Source organism: Callithrix jacchus, chromosome 2 (assembly GCF_049354715.1).
Source record: "Callithrix jacchus isolate 240 chromosome 2, calJac240_pri, whole genome shotgun sequence".
In the NCBI taxonomy this organism is placed as follows: domain Eukaryota; kingdom Metazoa; phylum Chordata; class Mammalia; order Primates; family Cebidae; genus Callithrix; species Callithrix jacchus.
In genome coordinates, this window is record NC_133503.1 from 81986908 (window position 1) to 82000571 (window position 13664).

General features: G+C 43.2%; 1 protein-coding gene across 2 annotated transcripts in view; it reads left to right on the forward strand.

Moving 5' to 3' along the window:
• Positions 1-7039: 7039 nt before the first annotated feature.
• MARCHF3 (membrane associated ring-CH-type finger 3) overlaps positions 7040-13664 on the forward strand; it is a 151622-nt gene continuing 144997 nt past the window's right edge. For both annotated transcript variants that reach the window (XM_078364940.1, XM_008991598.4), the window contains exon 1: positions 7040-7246. The gene's annotated coding sequence lies outside the window, so the exon portion shown is untranslated. The remainder of the gene's footprint in view (positions 7247-13664) is intronic.

The following is a 13664-nucleotide window of genomic DNA, read 5'->3' on the forward strand; positions in this document are numbered from 1 at the left end:
AACATTTATAATCCAATTAGAGATTATACCTATAATTACACTGTTCAGAAAAATATTCTTTGAAAACATTTGCGTACATTCACACAGTCTTTAAACTGATGTTAACTACCCACTGTTGATGGTAAGCCTGAAGTTGTTTTCCAGTTTACTGATGAGTCTTGCTAGTCTTGTATAGCTACATTTAGCCTCTTCTCATGTCCCGCATGTGACTGAAAGAATATGTGGTCAAAATGGGACCTGGAGACCTATTTCAAGTTGGGTGTGGGTGAGAATGAAGAGGAAGAGGAGAAATCTTTACCCTGGGAACAAGGGGCAGGTCTTGTAAGGATGTTAATCCACAACTAAGGACTCATTTGCACTGTATTTTCAGCTTCTTGGAAAAGGCAGGCAGAAAACAAATGTGGTTTTTCCTTGTTTCCATTTGGCTTTGAAAGAGTCACATAATTTAAAGGGCCATGATTATTTTCTATAGTCTTGAAATCAAGGAAAATATGGTGTTTTTAAGACAGGGCAGAAATCAGGGAAAATATTCTGTTCTAGTGCTTGTTTTCCACCATCTTTTAGGTGGGAGCCTTAAAAATCTTAGATGAAACTTAATCATCCTGGCATATTTTTCTTTCTTTCAAACTTCCTAGAAAAAAAAGAAAAAAGAAAAACCAAGCAAATAAACAAACATGGAGAAACATTCAACCTTTTATTTACAAATCTCCATGACTTCAGTCATAAAGGACAGTCTGTTGTGTAATAGATTTGGGATTTTAAAATGTTCCATTTTGGCCAGACACAGTGGCTCATGCCTGTAATCCCAGCACTTTGGGAGGTTGAGGCAGGTGGATCACTTGAAGTCAGGAGTTTGAGACCAGCCTGACCAACATGATGAAACCCTGTCTCTACTAAAAATACAAAAATTAGGCAGGGCACGGTGGCTCATGCCTGTAATTCCAGCACTTTGAAAGGCCAAGGTGGGCGGATCACCTGAGGTTAGGAGTTCAAGATCAGCCTGGCCAAACATGGTAAAACCCTGTCTCTACTAAAAATACAAAAAAAAAATTAGCTGGGCATGGTGACGAGCACCTGTAATCCCAGGTACTTGGGAGGCTGAGGCAGGAGAATCTCTTGAACTGGGGAAGCAGAGGTTGCAATGAGCCAATATGATGCTACTGTACTCCAACCTGGGAAATGAGCAAAACTCCATCTCAAAAAATATGAATCAATAATACAAATACAAAAATTAGGTGTGGGGGCACGTGCCTATAATCCCAGTTACTTGGGAGGCTGAGGCAGGAGAATTGCTTGAACCAGTGAGCCAAGATCACGCCACTGCACTCCAGCCTGGGCAACAGACTGAGACCCTGTCTTAAAAGAAAAAAAAAGTTTCTCCCCTGTGTACTTATTTTTTTCTGGAATAACACTGAAATAAGGTGAGGGGCATGTTATCAGATGGCATCCTGAGTATACTCTCCAGAATCTGCACTTGTTCTTCCCATCTGTATCCATGCAGAAAAAAGTCTAGGAGCCTACTTTTTCAGATCTCACATATGTCAGGTATTAGCTACATGCTTGTAGGCAAGTCTCAACCTCTAAGTGCATCAGTTTCTTTAATCCAATAAAGGAGGAATAATAATATGTATCTCATTAGAGTGACATGAAGGTTAGAAAAGCTGATGTGTGAAAAAATACCTGTAGACTAAGCACGTATTTAGCACTAGGTACAGCACATGTTAAAATAATGAGTGAATAGGAGAAGTCAGAGATAAGTCCAACCCCCATTTGCCCATTCATGGATTCATCTATGTATTTTGGTTGAGCATTCAGAATCTTGAAAAACTCTCTCCTTTCCACTCTCCTGCCCTTTCCCTACAATGGCCCTGCTGTAGTCAGACATTCTCCAAAACATCTTAAATTTGCCCCTTCATGTCTGTGTCATTCCCACTAGCCACCCTTTCACTTGCCAAAATTTTACCCATCCCTCAAGGGCCCTGTAGGGGTTATAATATATTATATTACTCTCTCAAGGAATCCTGGGGAACTCTCACCCTCTCCTCCTCCGAACCCTGGTCCTTCCTTCCTGAGCACTCTGAGAGACAGAATTCATGAACTGCTTATTGTCTCAACAGACTGCAGGCTCTTGCAAGGTAGAGGCCACATAGACAGTATCCATCTCTGTGCACCACCACGACACAGACTTTGGTGCCTTGCCAAGAATAGAGGCATGATTGAATGAATGAACAATTTCTCACTCTGCCCCTGGCTTTTCTCTTGGACAAACCACTTTGCCTGTTTCAGTCTCAGTTGCCTCAGTTGTGAAGAGAGAATAAATAAACAGATGTACTCCCCAGGTGTGCTATGAGGAATAAACCAATGACTGAAAAGCAATTTGAAAATGTAAAATGAAATGCTATATATAAGTGTTATATAATCAAAATCATTTCCCTCTGTATTATGTTTTATTTGGCTTTGTATCTTCAAATCCTTCATGGCTTTCAGAATTTCACAGATGTAGTACCATCCGTATTAGCACCTAGATTATCTTGGGTAGTAAACAATTTTCTGTATTATAGCTCATGGCTACTTTTCCCTGGCATTCTTACATGAGAATCTGTCATGATTTGGGGTATTCATAATCAGTAATGATAAAGTTCATTTCTAAGGGATAATCCAGCTATTTCACTCTTTGGCTATTATTGTTCTCATACTGCTGTGTCAAGGGAACTAACTCCCATTAAGTCTAAAACCTAAGTGCCTATCATTAGTTATTGCTGTCATCTCTGTGAAATTGGTCGTAAGTACCACTGCAGTTTCCCAGATAGAAAACTAAGATATGGAAGGTTAATGATATGCCCAAGGTCTCAGAATGAATACATTGCAGAGCTAGTATTAGAATATGCAGCTTCTGGGCTGGGTGTGGTGGCTTACGCCTGTAATCCTAACACTTGAGAGGCCATGATGGGTAGATCACTTGAGGTCAGGAGTTCAAGACCAGCCTGGCCAACATGGGGAAACCCTGTCTCTGCTAAAAATACAAATCAAAAAATTAGCTGGGCGTCGTAGCGCTTGCCTGTAGTTCCAGCTACTCAGGATACTGAGGCAGGAGAATCTCTTGGACCCGGGAGGTGGAGGTTGCAGCAAGCTGAGATCGTACCACTGCACTTCAGCCTGAGTGATGGAGCAAGACTCTGTCTCAAAAAAAAAAAAAAAAGAATCTGTGGCTTCTGTCTGCATGTCTTTGCTAAGACCTTTAGCTCAACCTCTTCAAATTGTGAACAACTTTCTCAGTAAATATATGCTAAGAGAGGTGGTAGGAATCAGGGAGAGGAAAAAAATATATCCACATAAGTAAAATTTTCCTCAACTCTAGGTCTCCTTCTACAACTCTTCCTGTTTTGGTAACTCAGTCTCACTACACCTTCAAAAACTTTTGGTAACCAAAACTTTTAGAAGCTATATTCTTCCTTAAAGAATGAGGATGGTTTCCTCTCATTTCCACTTACAGACTGAAAGGACAATAGTATAATGAAATTAAAATAAACGGGCAAGGTGTGATGGCTCATGCCTATAGTCCCAGCACTCTGGGAGATCGAGGCAGACAGATCACTTGAAGACACGAGTTTGAGACCAGCCTGATGAACATGGCAAAACCCCGTCTCTGCTAAAAATATAATAATGAGTCAAGCGTGGTTGCCCACATCTGTAATCCCAGGTACTCGTGTGGCTGAGGCAAGAGAATCACTTGAACTTCAAAGGCAGAGGTTGCAGTGAGCCGAGATTGCACTACTGCACTACAGCCTGGATGACAGAGTGAAAGTCTGGAAAGAAAAGAAAGGAAGAAAAAAAGAAAAAGAAAGAGAGGGAGAGAGAGAGAAAAGAAAGAGAGAGGGAGGGAGGAAAAGAGGGAGGAAGGGAAGAAAGAGAGGGAAGGAAGGGAAGGAATGAAGGAAGGAAGGAAGAAATTGCACATGTAAATAGAAAGAAAATGTAAGTTGCACATGTAAATAGGAATTGTTCATACCACACTTTTCCCATCTCAACATCATTTTTGTCTCCTTTTTAGCAGTTAGTACTACTATAAATGCAATGCATTTGCAGTGCTTCATAACCACAGTCATGATGTCTCCTTTAAGCAGCTACACATAGTGGGCCAATTCAGCCACTGCTGTTTTATAGCCAAAGAAGCAAGAGTAAACAAAGATGAGTGATTGCCAGGAGCACTCACCACAGTAGCTGTTAAGATTAGAACCTATGGCTTCTACCACTCATATCCTATTGAAATTTAGGAGATTCTAAAATATTGTCTCAGTGTTAGAAAGAAGTGACAGTGCCTGAAGACAATCTTACCATCCACGGAACAAACCTGGTTTCCATGGTCCCACCTGAATCTTCTCATTCCCAAGCCATCCTGTAAATTTCATCTCTGAGTGAAAGAAGTTTCCTTTTGCAAAATAGGTTGGAACTAAACAAGTGATGTCTGCGTTCAGATTTTCACGGTCCTCTGTTTGTTCCATACAGATAAGAGTAAGCATGGGTTACCGGAGTGGTAACAGATCTCGTTTTCCCTTGTAGACTATGGGCATGGCCCAAACTCGAGATGTTAGGGGCTCTTGCTGAAAATTGTTTACAGCAAAAGGTGGTATGGAAATACAAATATAGTCTGAATGTGCTGATTTTTCCATGTCTTCTGTTCTGCAAGGGAAAACGAGATCTGTTTCTTGTCCAAGAACCCATGGATGATCTTATCTGTCTGAAACAAACAGAAAACCTTGGAAATCAGGACATGAAAGTCACCTGTTTAATTCTAACTTGTTTCATGACAGGAAAGTTTATTTCCTTTTTCATCATGTAAATACTAAAGTAAGTACATTCACAAGCCAGTGTTTGGCTCCTATTTTCAAAATGATTTTAAAAATAATAATCAGCATCTATGAAAAACCTTCACAAGGTGCTAATATGATAAGCACTGTTGGCAAACTTTTTCTCTAGTTGTATTCTGAAGTATGGTGGGGAAAAAAATCCAAAAAAAAAAAAAAAGGTATATTTCTTCCACAAGCATTTCCTAATAATTCTAGTCAAAGATGATGTCTCATGACAGCCTCCATTTTTATGAAGGCTGTTTGTCTCAGGCAAACAGAAGAGCACAATTTAAAAAACACATCAAAGTGGAGTTCTGCTAGAATCAGGCAGGGAGTCAAGTCTTCTCTCTCTTTGGTCTTCTCTCCCGTATGGCACCTCCAGCCTTGTCCCTATCCAATCTAGACCTGGGCGGAAACCTGATGAATAAACCTCCAATCATGTGGTCCGCATCTAATGCTTTATGGGCAAAGGCCATTCTCCTAGCCATTCAGCAGCATGCTAAGGAACCTCTGGAATTGAGTCAGATGGTCTTCCTTGCCTGTAGCAGTCCTTTGGTTCACTAGCTAGGAAAGAAGGAACTTAGATATGGACAATTTTTGCATTACTGAGCAATTTTTCAGGGTCTGCAAAGGGCTGTCCATGCCCTAGTCTCTTGCCCTTCTGACAACCTTCCTATGGACCTTTCCCATCATCAGAACTTTCTCATGATGCAGGACCTTATAGAGGCCGGATGGCATTGAAATAATATCTGCAGCTCCCTTACATGTGAATAGTTGCCCCTACTGTGAGAGACCTTTAGGACTTCTGGGACCTGAATGAGATAATGGTCTGAAGTGGGCTTGGGCTGAAAGCAAGAGGTGAGTGGAGAAGGTGAGTAACAGAGCAGCAGGTTGCTTGACCCCTTTCTTGTTATGGGCAGGCATGCATTCCTTCTTACTAATATGGGTTGGGTGCCTACCCATGGCAAGTGCAGTTCTAGGCAGGGAGAGGCCCCTACCCACTCAGAGCTGACGTCTAGGGCTTGCTTACATTCTAGGCTTCAGCCGGGAAAGCAAGAACACCCAACCCACTGCTTTCGATTCTGTTACTAGCTCAGCGCGCCTGTGCGAGCCGGTGCTGCAGCCAGGGTAGGGGCTCAGAAACCGGTTGACAAGTTGAGCAGCATGGTTCTGGTGGGTTAGGCAGGAAGGGCCCACAAGGCCATATTCCAGGGCTGTTCAGCCACGAGTGATCCCCGAGAGTTCGGGATCTCCGAGCTCGCCCAATGTCTCCATCCCAGCCAGGAGCTTGCAAAGGGGAAGGAGCCGGAAGCGCAGAGTGGGACAGATGTGGTTCGTTCTGGGGCTTCCTGTCCACGAAAATGGATGATTCTAGCCCTCCCTCAACGGAATCCTAGCGGACCCAGAAGACAGCAGAAGTCACCGCAGAGGATGCCACCCCGCAAGGCAGCCCGCCCAGAGAGAGTGTGTCGGAGGTTCCGGCGTCGTGGAGGGCCCAAGCCCCTGTTGGCCGCCAGCTGTGCCCGCAACGCCCTGGGTCGGGAGGAGGAGACCCCAGGCGCTGATAAGTTCCCCGCTGCGGATGGCCCGAAAGGCAAGGGTGAGGATGGGGACGTAGGCTGAACTTCGGGAGGATTGCGGGCCTGGAGTTTTGTTTCAGAGAGAACCAGATCGAGATGAGAACCTTTTACAGGGAGCCCGGGTTTCCACCTGTGGCTGGGCGACCCGGTCCTAAACTCTTCTTTTCTGGGCCCTCGGCTTCCTCCGGCCGGGGCTCCTCTGGGGCAGCTAAGTTCCGCGCCTCCTGTGGGCGCCAGGTACTGGAGTGCCGATCCGCGCTGCGGTTGGCTTTTTGCTCCACAGCGCGCGGCCGCTCCAGGGGCTCCTGGTCTCTCTCAGCCAACTTCCTTCTGAGGCCGCCACCTCCCTCCAGAGCCGCTCGCGCCCTATTGCAGCGAGCCCCGCAGCGCCCGCCGGCAGCCACCGCACTTCGCAGGAGCCAACTTCCCCACCGCCTGCGCGTCTCCAGCCCGCCCTCGGACAGCGGCTACGGGGCGGCCCCAGCGCCACCACGATTGGCTGCCCGTCCGCCAGTCATGAGCTGTGACGCCCTGGGGCTGGCTCCGCCCCTCCCGCCGCGTGGCCCCGCCTCCCCTCCGGAGCCTATTCGGCTCAGCCCGGCGTTCCGCCTCATTCGCTGAGCAGGTCCGTGAACTGTCAGAGCGCTCCGAGCGGTTGAGCCGCGGCGGCCGCCAGGCTTGCGGTACTCCTCCTGAGGTGCCCGCCGGAGCCAATGTGCCCCGGTCCGCTGGGGCGTGAGCAGCCACCGAGTGGGGACAGCTTGGGACTTAGAACCCACAGCAGGGACGTCGGTTTGCGATCAGGACTCGGCGAGGAGGGTGAGTGGCCGCGAGCCGAGCTAGCGGCTCCTCTCCGCGCGGTTTGGCGGCGGGGGAGCGGGGACGGGACGTGTCCTGGAGCTCCGTTGTCCATTCGTCCGAGCTTGACCTCTGTGCGGAGGCCAGGGCCGGACGGGATTCACTCCATGCCAATATCCCCACTCCCGAACTTGTTTTCAAAGCATCCCAACTCCGCCCGGGACGCGGCTCCCGTCCGCACCAACTTAGGGTAGTTGACTTGGGTAGGGGGGGCCGGGACGCGTCCCCTGCTCCTCTGCGGCTACGACACTGAGAGCTGGGGCGGCCTCCGCGCCCGCGGCGTTCGGACCGCGGTTCCTGAGAAATTACCTGCGCGGTGCCGCAAGATGAGATCCGCGTCCCGGTCTGGATCCCCAGGCTGAGCGAGCGCGTATCGGGTTCAGGGTGGGTCTCAGCGCCAGAGAACCGGAGCGTCCAGCCGGTTTCTGTAGCGAAGGCTTCAGTGCTTTGCAGCTGCAAAGAAGAATTGACAGCACTGCTGGGCTTTGAACTTTGTAAAGTAATTGCTTTCTATTGGCACTTGAATCCATGTCCCTCCTAGGGTGCTCGGATCTCCACATCTACTCGCTAGGAGTGTCCAAAGGACTTCGTTAGGACCAGGTGGGAGCTGCTGTCGGTTCTGGTGCCCAGAGCCCCAGAGAATCCTAGAGGCTGCAAAAGGGATCGCCAGCCTGGTCGGTTGGTGTTTGAGCACCTGCCTGTTTAAGTGATGAAGTTGAGTCAGGAATTGACAGCAAATAACTCAAGGTTAAACCTGACACTCCGTTTGTGACTCGGTCTGGGTTAGATTTTGTTTTCCCCCTTAATGCTAAGGAAGTAAAAGCAGCTGGTTTTTCCGAGGCCAACTACATGCATGTTGTTTATAGTATGTGTGGACTAAATAGATTCAGTACGATGTTTTCTGGTAATTCTTATTTTACATGAATGAGAGCTTTTGAAAACACTAGACAGGTCCAGAATTTGGGGATGTCTAGACCTTTGAAACTACATGAAAATGTTGATATATATAGTTCTGTATGTGTATATGTAGATGTAGATGCGCATATACACACATATATACGTGTATTTGTGTGAGTATGTGTATGTTTATAAAATTAATAGCTGAATGAGGTAAATATTTGAAGGGGAAACTCAACCTTGAACTTCCCTTGGGTCACAGAGATGGACCCTTTGAGCCGTGGGGTGTTAGTGAGTGTGTATGCGTAAGCATGTCTGCATCTGCCTGTTCTGTCTGGGTCAGAGTATGTCCGTGAACTTTACGAGCGTTCAGTTCAATACCACTCGTTGCAGATTCCGCGTTCCTGTTTTACAGCCCAGCAGCCGCCAGCCGGCCCATCTGTTAAAACATAACATGTACACTTAAGTCCGAGCACTGGGGTGGAGCGTGGGTAGGGGGCAACTCTTAGCGGAAACAACATGCTACAAACAAAGCCTGCCTCACAAGTTCTATTTCCATTCAATATTTGACCTGAACTTGCAGTTTTGGTGAGGGAGGGAGGGAGATGGGAGTGTTTGTCTCTACAAACGGCAAACTGCATTTTGTGCAATAATTATAGCCACGACTTGGGGAAGGGGAGCTTGTAGGAGAAAAAAAGTAATAATCCCTCTAGAAATGTGGTGCTTGTCACATCACCATGCAACACTGGTTTACAGCTTTGCCGTATGGCATGTATATCAGAAACCATTTGCTTTTGCTTGTTAAAAGAATGCATTAAAACTAAATCGTTTTGCACCAAAAAAAAAAAAAACCCACCTTAATAGAAATAAACAGAGCTTTATTGCAGAGGCTAGTTAAGACTGCCGTAGTAATTAATGAAACACGCTTTTAGGAATTTATAACTTGGACATATATTCATATTCAGTCTAATCACTAGTTGCAATGGTACACAATTTATAGTTTAAAATAATAAAAAGGCTTTATCACAAAAATTCTGATGACTAAAAGGATATGACAGGAGTATAATAGTTTAATAAGTTCTTGCAGCCAAGTGACTGATACTTTAAAAAACAATAAATTCCTTTAATAGCGTAATTACTTTGGTGGCAAAATAAAGGCAGTATTTTTGAGAAGCATAGTTGATATTTTTCCCAATAACTTTATGCTCATAATTACATTTTAATAATGGTGTTCATTATACATGAACAGAATAAACTGTACTGATTTTTAAGAAATCACAAGAAGTATTATTTTCAATTTTATGGTATATAAACATTTTGGGGAAAACATGCAAAACACCAATCTGTGAGTGTCTTTAAATTTCTAATGGACTATATAGACATAATAATTTTCCTACCTTGATATGAATCATTCAGATTAACTAGGCTGTTTCTTAGAAATTCAGTTCTTGGGCTGGACTTCAGTTCCAGGGTTTCAATTTTGGAGTCTGGGGTGGAGCTTAGGAATCTGCATTTTCACAGCCACCCCCAACTGATTCTGATGCCAGGGATCCCTTCATTGTACTTTGAGAAACACTGGAATGGTGTTAATGACAAAAAGAACAATTATAGTCTATGAGTTGATTTAACAAATAATTGTTCAGAAATGTCCAGGCAGCCTTTGCTGGCCATGTGAAATTTATAGGTAATGCATTAACTCTGTCTTCCACAATGGACCTCTTTGGTCCTGTGTTTGAAAGTGTTTTAGAATCATCAGCTATACCTATTCCAGGTCAGCCCTGATTCTAAGGAAGTCCACCTGATGAAACAAAACCTGATGAATTTAAGACCACCCCCCACAACCCCAGTCTTAGTTCCTTCACGCCTCACTCTGAGTTCGGTGGAGTCCTGGGATGCTCTGGGAGTGACTTTGCCAGTTCTGCCTCACATGGTTGAGCATTTCCTTCTGGAAGGTAGAATCCTCATCCTCATGAGGCACCCTTTTTCTCTTTAAAAGCTGTTCTAGAACAAAGCCCAGCACCTCAGCTGGGCTACTACTGACTATATGAGATCTAGGATCTCCTTGGGAAGCTGTGGCTATTTTGCTTGTGGCCAGGAAGAGTGGCTCAGGCCACCCACCCAGAGGCCCAGGGATTCTTATTTTCTGAAAGTCACCTTAGGAGTATTTTGAGCTGCCTAATTAATTGGGTAAATAGATTTTCTCATTGTCACAGAGATGTGGGTTGAGAATTGTTTGCTACCTCTCCTTTCGCTGAGATCACTGTGAATTTTTATTAATTACTGCCAATTAGTTATTTGTCATTTGATACTGACATTTGGATTCTGTTCTCCTCTTTCAGACTGGCATAATTCTCCATTTAAGACTCCTAAATAAGGTTTGAAAGAGAAAGGATCTATCAGAAGTTACCCTTCCCTCTTTCTACTATCCAATTACCTAAAAATTCAAATGACTTCTTTCAGAGGTGAGAAGTATCCTGATAACAAAAGGATGTGGATAGGCCGGGGTATTGAACTTGGATTGTTCCAGACCACTGGATCATCATGGGACTTTTACAGAGTAATTTCTGTTTAAAGAAGCACTTGGCAAGCATGTTGATAGGTCACTTATCTTAACAATCCTTTGAGGACAATGATTTTTTCCTACTTTGTTCCAGATAAGCAAATAGCAACTACAAAAAGATAATGTTTAGATCTTGTCTTTCATATTCAAAGATGACACCAATAACTGAAAACTTGGCCTTGCATTTTAAATTGTTTTTATTTTGCATCATGGTGATATGCTAGGGTTATACTTAGTCATTCATATCATCTACAATTTTTTTAACTTTTTCTTCAAAATTTTCCTTATATTGAACGTGATCTTGTAATAGTTTTTTTTAAGAAGTTAACTACCATATATAATAATTAGTTCAAGCCAGCCTTGACCCAGAGAGGTAAATAATTTGCTTAAAGTCACAGATTACAAAAGCAGAAAAGCCTACATGTAGAATCCCTTAGACCTGTGTTTTAGCGCTGTGCTGTTTTCTCTATTGTCATGTTAAACTGCTAATGTTTTTACTCTGGCAAAATAGAGTTGCTTGTTTTATATGCTTAGCTTCTGTGTTATTGGATAGACTTAGAAAAACGGTAAATCCTAAAATATACTATCCAGAGCCCCTTATCATACAATGGGACTGATTTCTGCCCAGTTAAAAAACTGTAGTAGAATGCTATTTTTCTTGAAACTGGGCCATAGGTCATTGCAAGCTTCTAAGCAACAATTCTATTATAACTTTTTTTCTAGCTATGGCATTCTCCTGGCACGTAACTTTCCTTTGACAAATTCCTTTCAAGTTTTTTATCCTTCTTTTTAATCTTTATTCCCATAGCAAAATCTGCTTGTAAAAAATTTACTTTTTAAGTCAATCTGCCCTCTTAACATCTCCCAGTTCTTCTATTTTAGCCATTTTACTATTTCTCCTCCAAAATGCCCCCTCAAGTTCCTAATCTTCACTTTAGTTTTTTGAGTCTAGTAATATCCTTTAATATAGGACAGTCATTGAGCTACAGAAGTTTCACAACAGCTTAAGCTTGTGGATTTAATGACAGCAGTAGTATGAAAAAAGGAAAAGATGAAGGATAATATTGAAGTCATGTTGATATGTGTATCATATTAGATATTCCCAGCTTACAGTGTCAGTGGGAAATTTAAGATCTAGATGAATACAGTGACAGATGCACTCATCTGTGGCCTCACAGACACTCCTGATACAAGCTGAAAAATACAACTGAAGACAGCATCCTGGGTTACAGAAGGAAAACAAATGTTAAGCTCTGAGAAAAGAACTGGACAAAAAGTGAAAGGTCAGGGCTGGGATGGGTATCGTGGTAGAAAAGAAATACCTCCAGTAACATGCCAGACAGGGTGGTAAGAAATTTATAGAGGTGTAGACGGTTTGGGGTTTCCTGGGGCATTGATTCTGTTTTATATTGTCTTCACAACCTGCTCACCCTGCTTGCTTTAAATAATTTATTGCAGCAGTAGGCCTTCCCCTGTTAGTTTCTTTTTTTATATATAACTTTTTCCTTCTCATCTCTGGGTCTAATCAAAGGCATATATAGTAGTGTGGCTGCTCTGGAGAACTTAGGAAAATCTGTGATCAATATCACTATATTATAAACCCATGGCCATTCTGTTCTATTTTGCAGGGTTTTCTTCCCTGTTATATTAACTCAGTATCTATGTTTTAAATGATATTTTATTAATCTCTGCATAATGTTACTTCTGTGCTTATTCCTCTTGGCTGGAACTATCTTTTGAGTAATCCATCATTGAACCACCATTGATCTAATGATGTATTTATTGCTCACTATTGCAGCACTGGCAAGAAATCCAGTATGGTTCTAAAAATTTGATTAAAAAGAAATCAAGTTTTTGCAATGTATAGCCATCCAATTATGTTAGGAGCTGCTGAGTATATTTTATGCTAAAATATACAAACATATTTCAAGTGAGCAAAATGTGCTATTTTTGAAGGCTTTTATAACTTTGCTATAAAATAATAGAACAAGAAGAGACCTCATAATTGGGAAAATTATGACTACACTTCCCACTCCTGCCAAAGGTAAGATATAGTATTTTTTCAGATTATACCCTTGAATGCTAAAATAGATAAACTTATCTTTTTAATTGACAGTAATGAAAACAGTGGCGATAAGAACTAGCTCCCAGTCCTTAAACAATATTTCAGGTAACCATTACAAATGAAAGTGAGCTGAAATTAATTCACAAATACTAATTGAGTACCTATCATGGGTAGTACTTCTCTACTTAGCCAATTCAGAATTCAGTTCAAGTATTAGTGCCTTTGAGAAGCTTTTCCCTGTCCCCATTTGATCTGATGTCTTCTTCAGGCAGAACCCTTATCTCCTATATTCTCCCTCTTGGAGCCCCTTGATGGCAGGGACCACACTTTTCATCTTGTAGCTTCAAGCAAGGTAACTCCAGAAACAGTTGCTGGGTGCCCTAGAGGCTATAAAGAATTACAAGTAAACATTTACAAGGTCTTAAAATGATATGCATAAAGACAGTTCACCAAAAATATGAATGGTAGCAATAACTGAATGCTAGTGCTCAACTTCCAACTTCAGCAGTGATCTCAGCACTTCATAGAACTATTATATCATCCATTCCTGCTCCGTACATCTCCAATGTCCCTCTGTTTCATTTCTGCCTTGCATCCTCCTCTCAGTACCTTCCTGTGTGTCTTCTTCAAGGTTGTCTCCAACTCTCACCCTAGGCTAGGTTATCTCTTCTGGTTTCTCTTTTGTTCCCATACCCCTTGTCATGTCTTGAAAAGGCGGCTGACTCAGGAATCTTACTTTGAAACTTGGGACATCTTCATTCTAATGTCATTTTAAGTTGAAGATGGCTTGGTTCCTTTTGTCATCCAATGCAGGTGACTAAGCTTTTGCTGTGGGAGGTTTAGGAGACTTTGAAGAG